Genomic DNA, 13,710 nt, shown 5'->3' with positions numbered 1-13,710 from the left:
GGAAAGGCGATAAAGGCGACTTCCATTGTCACAGACACAATTCCAGACAATTTAAAAGCCTTCCTGACAGTGTGGCATATGCATGTTCTAACGGGGGTTGAAAAAAAAAAACACCCAAACCAGCCAAAACAAACTTCCAGAGGAAAATTTGCCACCAGCATTTGCAAGCGAGTTAGGTCCAGAAGTCAGGGACCTCTCTGTGAACGCAAGGTCAGCCACTGCCTTTGGTGCTGAAAGGAGGTCCGAGAACCAGAAGAAAAACATCTTTGTGATTGCCCCTCCCTTCCCCTCCAACTATTCACCCCAGAGGACATTGTTAACATATAATAACTGGGCATGTCAGAATCAATTAGGCAACTCATAATAAAGCAGATGCTGCTATTGTGAAGACGACGCAGTGCAAGTATGGGTCTAGGAAGGTCCTCAGCACCGTCCAGGCTAAGCAGATATGATGCTAATTGAATTCTTGCTGGCGATTTTTCACCCCTAAATGAACAAGAAAGAGAGGAATCTTAGAGTCTCATCTGTTTAGCTTGTGAACAGGAAAATGTTTTCAAGCCCGGTAAATGAGCAACCTAATCCGCAGGGACACTAGCAAGGAGGGGTGTCTTCAAGAACAGCAACGCCCCAAACCCTTGATATGTCGAATATGAGTTGAATATGTTCCCACAACAGCAGCAAGGGTCAGGAGGTTGGTTATTTTATATAACCTTAAGGAAAGTGTGCATTTCTGCAGTTTTTCCTTGGCTGGAGATCCCACAAAAGGTGGCACAAGGGCTTCTCACGCTGCCCCTGCACACCATCCGCGCCACTTGCACCAAGGCACTGGCAGAGCCGTGAGGATGCTCTGACAGCACAGGTATTTCAAATATGGACAGAAGAAGGACTCAGTCCCTGGGCACCTGAATTAAAAACTGCTCCTCTCCGAGCCCCTTTACTGTGTTTAGCCCCTAAAAATCTGCCTCTTCAAACCTGCCCGCACTCTCCCCCATTCCTGGGGAAGGCTACTGGGCAGCAAAGCTGGGGTGCAGCGGGACCCCAGGCTCTCCTCGACGGTGCTCAGCCTCCCCTGAGCCCAGAGAAGAGAAAGGAGCCCTTTCCCTGAGGGTTTAGATGCCAGTTTGCAAGTTAAGCCTCACTGAGCTGAAGGTGAGGATGCTCAGATAAGCTGGAGGTGAGGATGCTCAGATTTTATGTGGACTGAAACCTAAATTCCAGGGTTAAACCTGCTGGGTATGATTTTTTGGCTACCAGCCTTGCTTCTTATTACTACTGGCGCAAAAGAAGTGATTTCTCCACCTCATAGTTATCAATGAGTAATTAAGTCTCTTCTAGTAACCCTATGCTAAGGAGGCCTTTTAAATTAAAATATTTTCCATTTGATTTTGTTAGCTGCTAACTGAAGATGGGGAAAAATAGGCTAATTACAGCTATCCTAATTAAGCTGCTACAATAAGCCATAATTACCCCTGTATTTATCACTTTTGTGCTGGACACTTGAACCTGTTGTGGTTTGTAATCGGCGTGTCTGCGTCGAGGCTGCGAGCTGGCGTCCTCCTGCCCTGCTCCAGCCAGAGCTGGGGTGGGAAGTGTGGAAACAAACCCTCTGCCCGTGAAAGTGTAATTGGGGTCATTTATGAGGCTTTCTGGTTAGCTGCAGACCTAGGTCAGGGAGCTGGGCTGGGCTGTAGCACGCTAGGTGGATCGGGGCGTGTTTTATTAAAGAGGAACGTTGGCATTAGTGGTGAGCAGCGCAAACGTGGCCGCTTTAGAGAGGTAGGAGCAGAGCCCGAGCTCAGATCAACGCCCGGCCGAGCCGCTCGCAGAGCCTCAGCGAGCCCCTGCTGGCGTTCAGGGGTGAAAAAGCTCTCGTGCCTCAGTTTCCCCACCCATGGACAGGAGATAGGGCAGTGTTTCAGGGGACTGAGGCATCACCCACGCTGCTTCACCATCTCCACCGCCTGGCACCCCCCAGCCCACCGGGCAGCCGCAGCAAGGGTGAGCCCACGCTGCACCCACAGCGAGCTGCCCGAAAAAGCCCCCAAGGAAAGGAAGCCCACGGGTGCTCACAGCTGCTCCGGGACGCCTCCACGCCTCCACGCCTCCCTCCCCCTGCAGCAGCCACGGGCTCTCCTCGCTGCTGCCGCACCAGCAAGCGTTTGCCTTCATCCTTGGGGATGCGCAGGAAGGGTGGGCACACCCCAAGCGGAGCCCATGCTCACCCCCAGCCTCAGAGGCAACAGAGGGAGTCAAGGGGTGTAACTAGACATGGGCACACATGGCAGAGCAGGGATAGTGGCAGTTTTTCCAACTTTTACCCTGGTTTTAATCTCCTCTTGCCATAAAGCACGGTGAGGCTGAGGGGAGCAGAGCTCGGGCACTGCTGCGCATCCCTGGCGCGGACAGCACGTCCTTCCAGCTTCTGTTTTTTCTGCAACAAGGGAGTAATAAAAAGAAAACAAACGGTTCAGACCCACACACTAACCCAGAATAATATTTGGGTGGAAAAGCCAGGTTCCAAACACCCCAGAAATGCTGGGGAAGGGCTGAAATCCAGCCAGAGCAAGCGGCACGCAATGCCAGCCCCTGTTTGTTTGGTTTTGTTTTTTTTTTTTTTTTTGGGGGGGGGGGGGGGGGCTGGGGCTGTCCCTTACTGCCGGGCTGTTACATGTGGGGTGGGGGAAGATGCACAAGTCGCCAGCGCTCACGGTGCCGAATGGAAGCGCTTTCCTTCAGCCGAGCTCTAATGCAGACACAAATGGGTTTACGGGGAAAAAGCCTCCCCCGGCTGCGCCTTGCGGAGCTGGGGGCAGACACGTCTCCGTCGGAGCTGGGGGGGGCAGGTGCTGGCACCCACCGGGATGTGTGCTACGGGGTGGGCGTTGGGCACCCTAGGGATGAGAAACAGCAGCTTTGCATGCTCGGCTTCACAGCGGGAAAGCTGCCGGTTCAAAGCATCCCCGAGAAGCAGGACTGGTATTTGCTAAATCCAGACCGCGCTGATTGCAAGGGAGCAAAAGCCTTTTCCCTCTGGTGCCCGAAGGACTCGCCAGCCCGGAGGAGCTGCTGGTTTTCTGGGGAAAAACCCAGTTCCCAGCAGCTATGTGGAGACACGCAGCACGGCTGATGGATACCCCCAGCTCATCTGCAGAAAGACCCTTCCCTGGTGCCTGTCTGCGAGAAACCTCAGGGCTCAAAGGATCCCGTGGTGTAAAACTGGAAAACAGGCTTTTTTCTGGCTAAAAAGTTGGCATTTCACAGGCCCAGAGAGCTGTGGTTACAGGTATGACTTGTTTTTTCAGGGCGCTGCCAAGGATTCAATCCAAGGGGAAAACTGCCTTTTCCCAGACTAAGGAACACCAAGGCTCCCTCCAAGGTGGGCTTTGGCTTCTGCACCCTCCACTGCAGCCCTTCTCTCCCCCCTCCATCACTTGCTTTTCCTCCCTGGGTGTCAGACAGCTCCAGTGGCCCTTCTGCCTCGTGTCAAGGGGTGGGCTTTGGGCTCCGGGTCCCCTCCTCGGAGCGCGGGGCAGGTGGGGTGACAGCCTGTAAAACCATCCTGGCACGAAACGCTTGTGGCTTTCTGGGTGGATCAGCTCTCCCCCGCTGGGCTCTGGGGGCTGAAAGCCACCGAGGGGACACGCAGGTACCCTGTGCGCTGCAAGAGCGATGCTGTTCTACTTGCCTCACCTTACCCAGCTGAAAAAAATACAGTGGCTGCAGCCCGTGTGTACAGCGAGACAGCAAATGTGTTCAAATAACAAATGGTTGTCTAATAAAAGTGCACTCGTCTCAATTAAATTGGGGGAGGGGGGCGTTCATCAGTCTTTCGAGGACAAAGTCCCAGTTAAGCCCCACAATTGCGCCGCAGAGATTCAGGCATGAACCAGTCAATGGCTGTTAGTTGTGCCGAAGTTTAATGTCAAACATCCCCCAAAAAAATAAAGAACGACGAGGAGTGTGATCTTTGCGCCGACCACCACCGCCACGGTGGAAATACTCTGAGGAAGGAAAGAAGAAATTGTTAAATCATGTCATTTTACTGTTCTGCAAGAAAGGGCACCCAGCGCTGCCCACACTTACGAGGCCATTCAGAGCTGATTTATCGCTTCAGACCACAGAGACAAAATCAAGCCATTACAACCTTTTAAAAGCTTTCTTGCAACAAACTAAAAATATCCAGTGCTGACAGATGCAAGCTGTCAATAAGGAATTTAAGAACTCAGTATGAAGAGTGGAAAGAGTGCGAAGTCTTGATAAACATCTCAAATTGGGTCTTACTCAGTGGGAAACAAGTAGTTTATAGTGGTAATTGTAAAGGGCATTTTACATTGAATCAATTAAATGAAAATCTTTTAAACCCTTTTTAAAAAGAGACCTTTTTAAGTTAACAGGTGATTTTAATTGGAACCATGGGACTTGCATCACGGGAGGTGGGTTGGGTTTTTTTGTTGAGATTTTTTTTTTGGAAGCATTCAATATAGGGGAAAATCGATACACTTCCATCAGCATTTGAACTCCTAGAGTCTTGCAAGTTGAATGGTGAAACTAAGCAAGAATTACAGTTTGCTCTGCTTTTTTCTAGCAATTAACTACGTCTCCATCATAACTCCATAACTGTGAAAGGTTCAGGAGAATTTATCAAGACTGAGTTAGCTTCGGCTAATCATTTCTAGCCAGAACCCGCTGCCATAACCTGCTACAAAACAGCATATATTTTTAGACATCATTTACCTTTAGAGAGGATGTCAAGCATCCCAGCTGACACAATCAAAAGCACGAATTGCATGGGAGTGGCATTTTACTCCTAAATTCCTTTCCTTCTTCACAACCATAAAGGATGCTCTGCAGAGTTACCAGCAGCAGGCGATGCCTGCGAGCCCGAGGGACCAACGCCACCAGCCAACCCCCTTCCCTCCAAAGCAAATGACAATTAGCAATGGCCTTTCAGAGCCGGCAAATTCCTTCGCTTTCCCTCGCTCTGTGCTCCATCAAACCCTCTGCCCTGCGAAGCTGCGAGGTGCGAGCCAGAAACACCAGCTACCCCCCAGGGAGGAGGCTCGGGAGGACGGATCGCTGACCACCGGGAGGGTCAGTGGTGGCGGGGAAGGCAGCAGCCACGTCACACAGCCCACCCGTGGGTACCTTCGCAGCCACTGCAACAAAAGCTCACCCCCACGGTAAAAACAACTACATCTTCGGCGGTGCTGCCTTTTGCTGGCTTGAAACCACTGCCGCCCGTGAATCTCAACAGGTCCATTAGAGCAGGAGCAGAGGAGCCAGGGCTGGAGCTGGAGGCTGCTCCGTGGAGAAGCCGATGCGGTGCACAGACGGAAAACTCCTCTTGTAGCTGCGGAAAGCAGCTGGCAGAGAAAACTCTGGCCCTGTAACGACCTTTGCTGGCCAGGCAGAGACCCAGGGCAGGACGGGGGAGCGTGCGTTTGCTGCCCAGCTTTGGGTGGAAGAAGAACATCCGAGAGGAACCGAGAAGTTCCCCAGGGGAACACACAGAGGGAGAGAGCGAGGGCAGCCCAGCTTGCCCAGCAGCCCTGGCCACCTCCGCACAGCGGGCGTCAGCAGCTGCTGGGGTTTTACTGTGCTCTTTGCAAGAGCCTTCCTTAAAGCAGCCCTGGAGTAACATCCCCACGTTCCCTCGAACAAATAAAAACGTGCAAGTCTCTAAAAGAAGCTTGCAGGGCTGCTGGGTGGGGGAAAAAGCCTGGAGAAATGGCCTGGCTGAATGCTGGGAGGAGTTCAAGGAGGCACAGCACCAGGATGGGGCATCCCAGCATCTTCCCTGCGGTTCCACCCTTCCCTCCCTCCCTGGATGGTGAAAATAATGTAGGATTAAGAAAAAAGACGTTAGGCATTGCCCTGAGTTTGTTTACTTTACAGAAGTAAAGTTGGGGTCACAGGACAGAGGAAAGCCCCCCTCCTATCAAACCCGCCCTCACCTGCTGCCTGTCGGGGCGGCTTCGTGGCCCTCCTGCCCTCCCCCAACCCTGCAGCCACTCGCTGCTTTGCCCACGTCGCATTCCCAGCCTGCCGGGCAACTCTGCGGCTCTGGAAAGCCAGAAAATTCCTTCCACGTCCCAGCAGAGCAGGTGGGGAAACTGAGGCAGGGCCGGTGAATCACTGCACGGCGGGGAGGAGGCAGCAACCCAGCCTCCGCATCCTGGGCATCGCGCCCGCCCTTCCTCCGCGGGATTGATGTGCTTCTGCCGTGCACTAAGTGATTAGCGGTGGCTTCGCTGAGTGTAAAGTTATGGAGCGAGAGATCCAATCACCGGCACAACTCCGGGTGTGCTGCCGGCCGATTGGAAAGGGTAAGTGTTCCGCATCTTTTTCCATGCCTGCAACAATCTAGACAAATAGGGCTTTTAAATTAAGCAGTGATTTGGAATATAAGTGAGTGCATTTAAGCTGCTAAGAGATGGAAAGATCCTAATGGCTGAAATATTTGTCATATCACAAATAAACTGGCTGTATCGGGAGCTACTAATATAACTAATTTTTACCAAATCCTTCACTGCTCTGTGATAGAAAATGAGGTCAGCACGGGTTGAGGCAACATAAAATGAGCAGCTGCCAGAAGGCAGCACAGAATACTGATAAAGGACTCTGCAGAAACTCTATTGCCTGCCCACAGTAAAAAGGAATCTGTTCAAATTAAGGTACAGCTTTTCCAGAGCATCCAGGGGTTTAATGAAAAGATGCCAATGAATACAGGCTTTCAGCGGAGCTGGAATACAAATGCATACCGAGATGCTTCCTCAAAGCCTCCCTACCCTCCTCGACCCGGGTTCATCCAGCTTCATCCACGTTGTAACCACGAGGTCTGTGTGACTTCTGGAAGCGCTGGGGTGGGAGAGAGGGCAGGAGTACGCCCCAGGGCCGCCGATGAGAGAGCCCCTGGGATTTCTGTCCTTCCTGTGGGGCTTTCCAGGCTCTGGAATTAAACCCTGGCTTAATCTGCCCCTCACAAGGAGGAAAAGTGAAATGAAGAGGAATTTGAGGCACTCGGCCCCCTTTAATAGAAAAAATAATGCCAAAGCCCACCGAGACAGCGCCTGGCAGTGCTGGGAACGGCTCTTCCACCTCTAGAGGTTCAGGGGCCAAGCGCAGCCCCCCCAGATCACCTCGTTCCTGCCATGCCCCCAGGCAATCCTGCCACACCAGCACCCTGCCAGAGTAACACACCCGGGGAGGCAGGCGAACGCTCAGCGTCAGACGCAGCAGCAGGCTGTTTGCCTGCCAAGCTCCTAAGGCTGCCTCAAACACTTGGGACCAAGTGGGATGCAGACTCTGACTATACGAGTAAAACGTAATCGTTTTTATTCTCAAAAAACCCTCAAGAACACTTTGGAAGGGGAGTTTCCTCCCTCCTTAACAGGCGTGAACAGCCTGTCTTCGCACAAAGGGAGGATTTTGGTCATAGTAAGGAGCCCTTTCCATCTCTAAACCCCAAATAAGTGAAAAAAATCGAGTAACTCCACTGATCAAATGGGAAACTGAGGCACGAAATACCTTCCATAAGGGAAGAGGCGGAGTGTCTTCTCCACCACAGCAGCCTGGGAGTGACTCGACGCAGCAAAAGCAGCTCAGAGAGGGGACGGGGTGTGCAGTTGTTATTTGGGACGGTCGGTAACGCAGGGTCACTCGCACGTAACGCCGTGTCGCTGCGCCACGTGAGAGGCCGGCGGCGCTGTGAGCGGCGACCCCGGGATCAATGGGCAGAGCTTCGGCAGGGAACAGCGACCACTCGGGAGCATCGGCCAATTTAAGAAAAATAAGATCGACATGGATTAGCAATAAAACTTCGAGCTCTCTACATTTCCTAAATGGAACGGTAGAAGGATTCATATTTGATAACCATTAAACGGTTTAATGAAATAATTATAACCCAGACTCCTGAGCCTGGCTACGATCGATAACTATGAGCTCTAAGCAACAGCATGATCCGAGTTCTGCCATTTTCACAGTGCTCCCCAGCAGGCAGAGCGTGCGACCATAAATGCGATTGACAGTAAAGTTGCATTAAAATATCCCCATCAAGGGCAATAATAGATTAAAGGCTACCGAGGCACTGCAGTTGGCTGGTCAATATGCTTTATCTTCTGCATCACCCCCAATTTTGCCACCTTCCCACATACTATTAGTGGGAGTCGATTTGCTGTCAATGACCAGCCCTGGCAAGAGATGCATTAATGCACGCTCACAAAAGCAGTGCGCATGGCATTATCGCTTCACTCACTTTCAAATTACAGCCTAATGCTGTCTCCAGGCAGCTTGTGACACGTTAACACTATGCGCGATTTGTTGGTATCGGGCTAAATATTTCATGTCTAAAGATTTCATCTGAGATTTGATGACAGAAATAAACTACCGCCCGGTGGGAAATCATTCCGAATAATAGAATTAGGCATTGTTGGAAAATCGACAGAAAAAGGATGGTGATGCGGGGTGGTGGAAGAAGAGCAGGAAAAGCGTGAGGGGGGAAGGCAGGCCGATCAGAGGGCAACCGAATAGCCACCGGTCTGCTAACTAAAGGCGGTGTTATTAATAAATCCGGTGACGGGGCAGAGATTACAAACCAGGTGATCGTCCGTACCTTGCTCCCAGATGCCAGGCTCAGGTGCTCTTGCTGCTTTTAAATGCCAAAGAATCCACCCCCCCCGAGATGTGAAACACAGGCGGGTATGCCCACAGGTTTGCTTTATTTTTTGCCGGAGCTCATAAACCAGCCGGTGCCACGTACGCCCGCGCGTGCCTCCGCCGCAGGCCGCGTTATCCCCCAGAGCCCGCGGAAAGAGCCGTGCAAACTGAAGGCGTGAGCTGAGCTGAGGCAGAGAGGGGCACGCAGAGCAGCACAGCCCCCCCGCCGCAGGGCTCCCGGCTGACCCCCAGCAAGCGCAGGCAGGGCAGGAATTTGGGGCGCCCCCGAGCTCACCCACAGCTCACTCTGCACGGGGACTGCGGGCGACGCGGCCCTTGGCCTTGCAGGAGCCCGGGGGTCACGCCTGGGCAGCCTGCCCTGCACCCCGAGCCGGGGGCAGCCCGGGCGGCCGTGCCAGCTCCTGGCACGCCGGGGACCCAGAGCCTGCGCCCCAGCCGGGCAACCCGAGCGGATCGGCAGCCCCGGCGCGGCCGCCCGGCTGCCAGCGAAAGCCTTTATTCAGTGCTGACTTGGGTGCACGGCTCAAAGGCAGCAAACCTATTAATCCTCGCCTTTTCAAGGCCCCAGGACCTCCGCATTGACTGCCTCCTCCAGCAAGCGCTCCCGTCTTTCAGCCTGAACAAAACAGCCACGGAGTCAATCGTGTGATGAAAAAACAGGCACTTGACCAGAGAGAGGAGACAAGTGCTGAGGCTCAGCAGCGAGCGGGCTGCGGCTCTCCGGGCTGAGCTGCGTTCTGCCGCCGCAGCAAGCTCCTCTGCAGTGGCGATTTCCCATCACAGCTTCCACGCGTGCCCTTTCCTTACCTCGCCGCCCACCGCCGAACAGCCGGCTCTCACTTTTCCTGAGCTGTTTTTATTCTTTCCTGGTTTGTGTGTGGATTGCTAAGGATTATGTGAAAGAGTTAACGGCACCTTTGCAGTTGTTGGGGGTTAGGGAGTTCCCTCTTCTCCAAGTAGGAGGAAAGTCAAGCACAGCTTGGTTAATCATCCTCAAGGCTACTGCAGATCACAAACCTGGGTTTACTTGCAAAACATGAGTGTTTAGCCCCAATAACCCGCTTTCAAAAACACTTTCTTCTTCAGGAAACTATGAAAGCTTCTTCAAAGCTCCCTCTCCTTGCATTTTGCAGTACACGTAGGAAGTAAACTGGGTCTGACCCTCAGAGCACACACAGGTTCCCCTCCCTCAGTAGCAGAGCGCTTAACGTTTTGTAATAAAGCTGAACAAGGAACCCAAAGGTTTTTTCTTACCTTTGCTCCTGGACTCTCTGTCTAACACTCAGGCTGCGGTTTTCCAAGAAGCTGAATTCGGTGCCTGAACAGGGCTGACAGGGCTGCTTGAAAAATCAGCCTTACTCCAGCCCAGCTTCGGCTTCCCACTGGTTAGCAGGAATGAAGCTCTGCCCCAGCTGGGTCACCAGCTTCAGCGGGAATCTCCTTCAAGCCCAGGCTTCAGCTGCACACCTCTATCCCAGTTTTATAAAAAAAATAAATGCGCTCTGTCTCTCTTTCACACACTAACACACAGAGAAATCTAGTAATACCCCAGGAGCTTTTACAGAGGCAAGCCAGTAACATACTCCATGTAACAGCCACAGCACTCTCTGCCTCTGAAGACAAACACCAAAACACTTTGAAAAGGAAAAAAGATTTAATTCACCTTGGTGAAGACACCCAGAAAGCAGTCAGCCACGTACAAGCAGACCTCAGAGCTTCGAAAACAAACCCTCCAGCTAATTCCTGCCTCGTGAGCAAGCTGTGCAGAGTGCGTGTGGTACCTGCGAGGGAACCATGGGCTCCTCCCCAGCAGAACCAAGTTCAGCCTCTTCTGGTGAAGGATCAAGTGAAAATCTTCCTTTAAGCCTATTTACTGAGACATTTTTCATGCTTTCCTCTAAGACAGGCAACACTGGCCACTGACAGATCTCAGTTTAAGTGGACTTTACTCCACCGAGTGCTCTTCAGTCTCTAAAGCATTGGAGAGGAGCTGCAGGCAGAGGCTGCCCCCAGACATCAGCATTCCCAAACCCCTGCACTTCAGTGTGAACCCATGCAGGAGAACTCTTCCCTCAGCACTTTAGTACCAAGCAGAGCCTTGGAAAAGGTCCTCTGCTCACCACGGAGGCTCCAGCGGGAAGCTGCAGTGCTAAATTCAAAACGAAGGGTCTTCCCTTCACCACACTGCTGTTACCGGATTGATGCAACCTCACAGCGTCGGGAGAAGCCACCCGCATGGCACCCCCCAGGAGGTGAGACCCCAGTAGCTTCTGAGGCCACCTAAATACACCAGGAATTAACTTTGCCCTTTCCAGTAAGGCAGTAACCAAAGGAGGTGATGCGTCTGGCCAGCTCTTTCACAGCCCTTAGAGCAAGGGAATGATGACAAAAAAGAAATTGTTGTACCACAGGGCACAGGAGCCCAGTGGCCCATGGTCAAGCCATTGCACTTGCTGCTTGGCTGCAACATTTGCTACTTGGGAAAGCCAGGAACCCGGCTGGAGGAGCTGCAGAGCCCTCCGGTCACGGTCAGAGGCAGCCTTCGCCCCTGCACGGACAGATCTTGCTCATCCATAAAGGAAATAAAGCTGAGTACCCTGCCACTTGGGAGGAAAGCAAGATCCTGAAAAGATGCACAAAATAAAGCTGCGTAGACGTTACCTGCGTTTGTTTCTTCGCCTCTGTTCCTGCACCCGGAGCAGCAGCGTGACCGGCACACAGCAGAGGAAGGTGGGAGCGACGCCGGCGCTTGCCCTGGGAGTGAGCCTGGCCAGGTATGGCGGTGGAGGGCCCCAGCTGCTGACCCAGCCTGCACCTAATTAAGAAGCACTTGGAACAGAAAAAGAAAAATCTAGAATTTAACAGTTTCTTATCAAAGAAAAAAGGAACAAAACCAAATTCAAGTTTTTAAAGAAAAGGAAAGCACCTGAATTCCAGAACTTCTTGAATTAGCTGTACATCAACCTAAAAGCAGTTCCCCTGTCCTGCACAGAACTCTTCAGGCTTCTTTGTTGTCATGGATCTAAAAAACTCACAAATTTGACACCATTTTCATTCATTGACTTTGCTAAAGCTGCCTGCGCCCTCCTGCAAGCGCTGGTGTGACTGCGAACCATCCAGCAGCCCCTTCTCCACAGCCCGGGCTCACCGGCACCATCCGGACCCTCTGCACGTGCCAGTTCATCGCTTACGCTGCGGGACCTCGTCCCTCAGCCCGACGAGACGGGTGGTTTTGAATCACAGGGCTCTGACAACCCCTGGGAACAGCCTCCTGTGAAAACAGCGCCGGTTTTGAGCCACTGTTCCTGAAATACCACTGCCAAAAAACATTTTCGTGTAGCGTCCCCTCTGGCACCGCAGGCATCACACGCTATTAGTGGGAGATGCTGCTACAGACAGAATTAAATGCCATAAATATTTGTGTGCGTGTGGGTAATTCAAAAGCTGGAGGTGAGGGCAACAGAACAAAACAAAAAAATGAGGTAAGAATAAAATTCCTGTCTGCATTCTGTGGTCAGGTGCTGTCATCTGGTGGCCAAGCACCGGCAGCACCAAGCTGCCCCAGGGCATGCCCCCCCCCCCAGCCAAAACGCGTTCCATGCTGGAGTGCGACCCTGAGCCGACAGCACGGGGCTTTGGTTTTTCCTCCCCCTATTTTTAAGAAAGTACAATTAACGCTTCAGTTATTCCCCAATTAGTTTGGGGGGGGAATTTTCTCCAGTTACTTCCCAATTATTATTGGGAAATGATAACAGCCTCCTGGCAAGGGACATTGCGATCCGCAGACAATGTGGGGTGGCAAAGGGCCAGCCCTGCCCGGTGGGGGCTCCAACACCCCCCACCCCGCCCCGCAGGCAAAGGGAAGGGCAGCAGCTGTCATTTTTCTGGATTTTAGGCAGTTTTTGGTGCTGTCCTTCGCAGTATCCCTCCTGACAAGCCGTGGTGCTGTGTGACAGGCAGGACCCGGGTGGGGGTCACTCACCGGCGGCGCTGGGCTCCTCGGGGTGCTCCTGTATCACTGATGCACGTCCTGCACCGAATGAAACCGAGCAAGGTCTTGAAAAGATTGGTCAGGATGAGTTGGGTACAATGCTCTGGGTGATGCTCTGTCTGTGCTGAGAAAGGAGTGTACTCTGAATAATTAGAAAAGGTTCCACTGACGAATTCAAAGGAATGTACTGTGAATAATTAGAAAAGACAAAGTGGGCACCTGAAGGAGAAAAGGAGACCATGAGTCAGGAAATCGTTGAACAAAATTGAAAGGTTTACTCCACCTAGATCCCACCTATTATGAATAGAATGATTAGGTGTCAAAATCAAATGAATATGTATGTAAAGATGTTGTAACCTCTCATGAAAATGTATGAATTACCCGACTTTTCACTGAAAACTGGGGAGCTACTTTGTCCGGTGTGAACTGGCTAGCTTCCCAGCATCGTGAAATAAGTAACTTTGCTGCTTTAAGACAAAATTTGTCTGCACAGTTACTCTGTGCCGTTTTGGCATCAATTTGGTGAGCCAGGGTGTGAATGTGGAGCAGCTGGAGAGCAGCCCCATGGGAAGGGGCCGCGGGTGCTGTGCGGCAGCGTGCCCCACCAGTGGTGGACAAGGACCATGCACCCTGCGGTCACTGCATGCTGTGGGTGCCCACCCCAGAGGAAAAGCTGAGGGAGACCCCAGAGGGAGGTGCTGAGCTCTTCCCCTGGCACCCAGGGCAGCTCTCAGAGATGCACCAGGGGTTGCTGCAACCGTGCAAGCCCAGGGTGCTCAGCCACCAGCCCCTGCAGGCCAGGGAGCCAGGTGCCACCAACCTGTCCCTTTTCAGAGGCATCTGGCATTTCCACTGCCAGCCTGGGGTGGGCAGGCAGCTGGACTGGCATCCTCAGTGAGCAGCAGGCTAAGGAACAGCAGGGGGGTTTGTTTCTGGATCCTAGGAACAGCTGTTTAGTGTGTTTAGTTTTGCGTTTTGGGTTTGTTTTTTTCTCCTTTCTTGATCCCCATGATCTCATTCTGGAAGTGAAGCTACAGTGACCC

The 13,710-nt window shown here is 52.4% G+C and overlaps 1 long non-coding RNA gene across 4 annotated transcripts; it reads right to left on the bottom strand.

Moving 5' to 3' along the window:
- Nucleotides 1–3,900: 3,900 nt before the first annotated feature.
- LOC121098370 lies at nucleotides 3,901–12,880 on the bottom strand. Of its 4 annotated transcripts, none has more exons than XR_005831256.1 (3): nucleotides 12,659–12,880; nucleotides 7,528–11,992; nucleotides 3,901–6,972 (listed from the first exon to the last, which is right to left on the bottom strand). It is a non-coding gene; the product is annotated as an uncharacterized LOC121098370 (long non-coding RNA). The 4 variants fall into 4 exon arrangements; XR_005831255.1 differs by having other exon boundaries at nucleotides 3,901–6,363; XR_005831253.1 differs by having other exon boundaries at nucleotides 3,901–11,505; nucleotides 11,603–11,992.
- Nucleotides 12,881–13,710: the final 830 nt, after the last annotated feature.

This window comes from Falco naumanni, chromosome 16 (assembly GCF_017639655.2).
Source record: "Falco naumanni isolate bFalNau1 chromosome 16, bFalNau1.pat, whole genome shotgun sequence".
NCBI classification, from domain to species: domain Eukaryota; kingdom Metazoa; phylum Chordata; class Aves; order Falconiformes; family Falconidae; genus Falco; species Falco naumanni.
This window is presented reverse-complemented; position numbering and strand designations above follow the sequence as displayed.